The sequence below is a fragment of the Juglans microcarpa x Juglans regia genome, chromosome 2D, assembly GCF_004785595.1.
Source record: "Juglans microcarpa x Juglans regia isolate MS1-56 chromosome 2D, Jm3101_v1.0, whole genome shotgun sequence".
In the NCBI taxonomy this organism is placed as follows: Eukaryota; Viridiplantae; Streptophyta; class Magnoliopsida; order Fagales; family Juglandaceae; genus Juglans; species Juglans microcarpa x Juglans regia.
The window spans coordinates 12,524,183-12,531,112 of record NC_054596.1 but is presented as its reverse complement, the minus strand read 5'-3'; positions in this window follow the sequence as shown (position 1 = coordinate 12,531,112).

Sequence of the window (6,930 nt, the reverse complement as noted above, 5' to 3'; positions counted from 1 at the left end):
TAAAACTTTTAGCTCGATGAGAGGTCTGACCCTTGTTCAATTCCCACAGCTCCTTCTGCTTGTGATATGCACTCTTCACTGTAAACTGCCCATCCTTTGTCCCCAACCAAATGAGTCTGTCCCTGACCCCAGTAACACTTATGGGAATCTTATGAACAACTTTAGCAACCTCATTCCCAAGAACAGATACTACCAAGCCTCGATTCCATTGTTTAGTCTCTTCATTGATTAGTTCAGCAACTCGAGCTTCTGCATTCAAGACCTGGACAGGAGTTTGGACCATATAGCTTGAGGGTCGAGGCAGCCACATACAGTTCCAGATCTTAGTATCCTGACCATTACCTATCCTCCATATAGAACCCTTCTCAATAAGATCTCTTGCAGCACAAATACTTCTCCAGATAAAAGATGGCTTAGCTCCTACTTTGGCATGAAGAAAATCAGAGTTGGAAAAATACTTCACTTTAAGAACCTTGGCAGCTAGTGAATTAGGAAATTGGATAAGTCTCCAACCTTGCTTTGCTAGCAAAGCCATATTGAAACTCTCAAAGTCCCTAAACCCCAAACCAGCTGCCCCCTTTGCTTTCCCCATTTGTCCCTAAGAAACCCAATGCACCTTCTTCTCATTATTCATATGGCCCCACCAAAATTGATGCATTACTCTATTAACTTCATGAAGCAATGACTTGGGCAATTTGAAAACCCCCATGCAGTAAGTAGGCAGGGTTGAATGACAGCTTTCAATAAGATTTCCTTCCCTGCATGTGAAAGGAACTTTATTTTCCAATTGCTAATCTTGTTTCTCATCCTGTCCAAGATTCCTTTAAAAGCAACATGCCTTGATCTGCCTATGAGAGCAGGTAAGCCAAGGTAGGTTTCATAGCAAGATGTGGATCGAGTTCCTGCAATGCTTAGGATATAATCTCTGGGAGCTTTTCTTATATTGACACTAAAGAATATTGAAGTCTTGGACTTATTGAGTTGTTGTCCTGATGCATTTTCATAAAGGCCCAACAACCTGTTAAGAGCAACCCACTCCATTGCATTAGCTCTACAAAATAGCAAACTGTCATCTGCAAAGAAAAGATGGTTAATGCTTAGTTTGCCTCTACAAATAGGAAAGCCATGAATATCCTTGACAGCTTCAGCATGATTCAATAAGCTGCTTAGGACCTCAGAAACAAGTATAAACATATATGGGGAGAGTGGATCCCCCTGTCGAATCCCTCTAGATGGAACAAAACTTGCTTGAGGAACCCCATTTGTAAGGATTGAGTAAGAAACTGAGGATATACACTTCACAATCAGAGAGATCCACCTCGGATTGAAACCCATCTTCATCATAGCCTTTTCCAAAAAAGCCCATTCCACCCTATCATATGCCTTGCTCATGTCCAACTTTACAGCCATGTAGCCTTGTTGCCCTTTCCCTTTAGTAGACATTGAGTGCAAAGCTTCAAAAGCAACAATTACATTGTCTAGAATCATTCTACCAGGAACAAAAGCACTTTGAGTGGGTGAAATGATCTGGGGAAGAACGCTTTTAAGTCTGTTGGATAGCACTTTTGATACAATCTTATAAAGCACATTGCAGAGAGAGATGGGTCTAAAATCCAGTACAGTTTGGGAACTTTTCAGTTTGGGGATTAAAACAATGTAAGTGTCATTGATGGACCCTATATCCCCTCCATGGTTTAGTACCTCTAACACAGCCTTTGTGACATCACCTCGTACCACACCCCAATGAGATTGGTAAAAGATAGCTGAAAAACCATCCGGGCCTAGAGAGCCCAGAGGGTTCATATGGAACAATGCTTCCTTGACTTCCTCAAGTGTGAAAGGGCTCGAGAGATTGTTGTTCATGGCCTCAGTTACTCTAGGCTGAATATGACTCAGGCATGCTTCAAGACTAGAAGGATTCAACGAAGAGAAAAGAGCCATGTAATGCTGACAGAAAGCCTCAGCAATACCTTCCATATCATTGATCATTCTGCCATCATCAAGAACCAATTTAGTAATCTCATTGGTCTTCCTTCTTTGGTTAGCACACCTATAGAAAAACTTAGAATTCTTGTCTCCATCTCTCAACCAATTCTGCTTGGCCCTTTGCTGCCATTTGACATTTTCCTCTTCCAATAATTTGTCAATATCCTTCTGAAAGTTCTTGATTTCCACATTATTAGATCCCTTGTTAGAGTTCTGCAAAGAAGATAGCTGGTTCAGCTTGGACTTCCTTTGTTAAGGAAAAGAAAATTTACTCCACGCAACTAGAGAGTCTCTGCACTTGCTGAGGTTTCTCTAAACTGAGCTCAAAGAAAATCCCTACTGAGAAGACTGGGCTGACCAACTTGATTGGATTAGGCTGCTACACTCCTCTTGTAAATTCCAGTTGGCTTCAAATCTGAAGAGCTTCTCCCTACCCCTTCCTTCATGATGCAAACCCCTTCCCCCACACTGTAGAGACATCAAAATAGGGCTATGGTATGAAGTTTGGGTTGCAAGGGCTTGAATACTGCAGTGAACAAACAATTCAGTCTCTAAGAGATTCCCAAAAACATGGTCAAGTCTCTCCTTGGTAAATTGAGCACCCTCTTTGTTGTTACACCAGGTGAACTTAGGCCCAACAAAACCCAAATCACTTAAGCCACAAAAATCCACCGTAGCTCTAAAAAGTTCCATTTGTTGGTAAGGTCGACAGGCTGGTTGCCCCATACTTCTCATGATGATGTAAGATTTTATTAAAATCTCCAAAACAAAACCATGCCTGCTCAGTCTTAGGTCTCATCATCCTCAATAGCTTCCAACTATCTGGTTTGTTAGCTGTAATTGGAGAGCCATAAAAACCAGAAAACAACAGCCCTTTTACTGAGCTTTCATGTTTCAAACTCATAGAAATATGGTGTTGAGAAAAATACTCAAGCGTGAAATCAATAGTACTATTCCACAAGAATGCAAGAGCACCACTGAAACCTTTACTATCAACTACAAAGCTGGAGTCAAACCCTAGTTTATTCCTTACTTCTTCCACCCTTTTCCTTCCACATTTTGTTTCCATTAAGAAAACAAACTTGGGGCACTTAGTCTTCATTAACAAGTGAAGTTCTCTAACTGTACGGGGGTTCTCAAGTCCCCTATAGTTCCAACTAAGGCCTATCATTGTTGTTGGTGGAGCTGCAAAGCAGCTCCCACCAACTCATAATCAAAATTGTTTGCATCAACACTAGTAACAAGTCTTTTTTTTCTTTTTTCTTATCGGGTTCAACTACATCCACTTGAGTATTGACCCCCTTTTTTCCTTCTATCTCGAGTAGCCATCCCCAGACTAATTGGCCCATTTTGATTCACCTCCCTAGCCCTTCTTTTCCATGTGGCCCTCTTCGTTTTGGGCCTTTCAGTTTTTATTAATGCCTGCTCAGAGAAAGAAGGCCCATTCTGCTTTTGGGGTGACACCTTTAAGGGAGAGGTGATATGATTAGGAACACTTACCAAATCATATTTAAGTGGCTCATGCCCCACTTTGAACTGAAAACCCTGCTCTGGAGCCACCTCAGATTCAAAAAAGGAAAGATCTGTTTGCATATCACAAGCTGAAAAAGCTCCCTCTAATGGCAGTCGAATCCTCCCCCTTTAGGAAACTACCATCCTTAGAGCAACCAGATATTTCTTTTGACTTATGCATCTCAGTATCTGCCTTAGTTGGGAGGTCTGTGAATTGCTCCTGATCAGGCTCCTTTCTAGAATTAGGTTCCTCATGATGGGTTCCTCCAGGGGCCTCAGCCTGCTGCCACCTTGGCTAGTGTTTATCCCCTATTGCACCACCGTACTTTCTAACTTTGAAGACCTTAGTGTTCATCGGTTGAGCCCTCAGCCATGGTCCAAACTACATTGGTGTGGATTCTCCATCATGATCAGCAACTCTCTGGGGTTGACACACTTTTGCTTTGTGAGATAAGATACCACAATGAAAACAAAAGGACTGCAATCTTTCATACTTTATTGATACACAAAACTTCTGGTTCTCCAGTTGCAACCATTTTCCACGTAACAAAGGTTTGTTCAAATCCACTGCCACACGTACCCTCATGCATTTGCCCCATGCCATGCCATGCCATCCAAGTCCGAATCAACATGAGTCACATGGCCAAATGATGTAGCAAACTTCTTACCAAAATCTGCATTCATAACAACCAAAGGTAACCCATGCAGTTGAATCCAAAAAGGTTCAAACTGGAATTTCTCCATGTTCAGCGGGATAGATTCATCAAGCTCTTGAAAGGAGACTAGATTCCTATCAAAGAATCATGGACGCCCACCAAGGACTTTGTCCTTATCTGCAAGGAACTGAAATTCAATCAAGAATCGATGATCACCCACGTCCTTGAATTTCACCCATCCCTTCAATCTCTATATTTGTGACATGGTCACTCGAAAAGCTTTACTATTCAAACCCTTCTCAGCCATCACCTCCCCAACAATGCAAAATCTTCCACGTAAAACACCCTCCTTCACTCCATCAGGAGGAACCAGGAAAACTACATTTTCCTCCCTTGACAGTGTGAGGTTCTCCCATCTCCTTGCTAACTTCTCTTCCTCCATTACTACACACTCAAAGAAAAACCACTCAGGTCTATTTATTTGCATTGAAATTTGAATATATTTAATATATTTCTTGGATGGTCATAAATTTGTAGGAAGACCAGCAAAACGTTGATTAGTAGATGTAGTTTCATGTTTATAATCAAATATAAATTCAATATGTTTATAAACGGGGACCAAATATATTGAATGTATAATCAAAAGCTGTAGTTTCATGTTTTTATTTTTTAGTTGGTCAGTAGATGTCAATTCCTTGGATGTATATATACCATTATCTTCTGGATTGCTAATTATATCTCTAACCTGGACCCGATAAATAAATAATAACCTTTTATTGCTGGATTGAATTCGACTCGTTTATATTCATAATTGAAAAAAATATCGACCACACATTATTAATTTGATTTTTAAAAATAACTAAAATATGGTAAAATATTCTAATAATGATGTTTTAGATTTGTTTTAAAAATTAAAAGATTAGAAGAACGGCTTTTTATTAAAAAAAAAAAAAATTTAATATCATATTTACTAATTTATTTAATAAATTAATAATGTCTTATTTTGAATCCGTCAACGGTCCTGCGTGCTTGAACCCACAAATTACAACGACGTCCTCAAGATCGTTATGACTTGTGTCGGTAGGCTCGTAATAGTCGACGTTAAAAGAGGAAACAATTATTTGTAAACTTTGATCTTGGATTTTATTTTTAGAGCTGTTTGGATAATTGAATATCTCGTAATATTTGTAAATAGTAATGAAGTTGTTTGTAAATAATAGTAAAATGATTTGAATTAATATATTTTATTATATTTAAAAAAATGAGAGAAAAAAAACTAAATAAAAATATTGTAAAGTTAAAAAAAATTAAATATAACTTTTATTTTAAAATTTGAAAAAGGTATTTATTTTATTTTTTGTATTGTTTGGGAGTTTGGAAAAAATTATATTAGATTTTGTGTTTGAATAATTATTAAATAATGATTAAATGAAAAAAAATGAAAAGTTAAAATTGAGAAAGAGTTTTATATTTGAACATGTATGGAAAGGAAATATTTGTGAATAGTTAAAGATAGAATTGTTCTTGAAGAGTGAGTCTACTATTATTTTGAGTCAAATGACTTGGATCAAATAGGCCTCATTTAGATTTAGAGATTAGATGAGATAATTTGTGAATAATAATATGATTTATGAGTTAAAATTTATGAATAGTAGTGAGATGAGTTTCAATCCAAACTAGAGGTGATAAACGGTACGATCGAGACTGAGATCGGTCGGTCTCGGTACATGTTTTAGAAGATCGAAAAGTTTCGGTCCGGTCCACGATCCAAGATTTTTCCACCCCAGATCAGACTGGACCGGTCCGAATGAAAAATAAAAATAAAAAAAATATTTTATGCATATTATTTATATAATAATTATATAATTAACAATATAAAATTTTAAATATAGTATTAATACTTGTTAATATTCTATAAATTAACAATATTTTATATATATTTTCATCTAACCTATCACTATTAACAATATAAAATTTTAAATATGTTATTAACACTTGTTAATATTCTATCAATTAACTAATATATAATATCAATTAGTTAATTATATAGTAATTATTTAAATTAATAATGTAATTTTCATCTAATTTATTATCATTGATCATATAAAATATTTTTTTATTGAATTTGTTACATAATTCACATTAATAAGTCACTTAGTTTAATTTAGTATTTTAAATAAATTTTTTTATTAATTGATTTAAAAAAAGAAAAAAAGAAAAAAATAATTAAGTCGGACCGAATGGACCGACCGGACCGGACTGATAGCTACCTGTCCGGTCTGGTCCCTATGGGTGTTCGGTCCTGTCCAGTCCGAAAAAAATGATGGTCTATCGCCGGACCGACCAATTTGCACCCTTATTTTAATTTATTATTCCAGACAGACTTTTAGTCAAGCGAGATGATGAGGTTGACAAGAAACAGTTGGAGAGAATGACTATTAAGACTCAATTCTGCTACATATAATCACTTTTGTATATTTATTGCGCACTTTACTAATGTGGTAACTCAACATTAATTTTATATTAAAAAAATGATGCAACTAATCACATCAACAGAGTGCACAAAGAGTATGACAAAGTGACTGTATAAGATGTGATTGGTTACGTCACTTTCTTTTAATATAAAATAAATATTGAATTCTGGCACATTAGTGGAGTGTGCTAAAAGTGACTATATGTAGTAAAATGGTTTAACCCTTTGGTGCATTCCATATTAGAAGAATTGCTTTTTAATTTTTTTTTTGTTTTAATATAGAAAAATGCTACAGCCACCGCT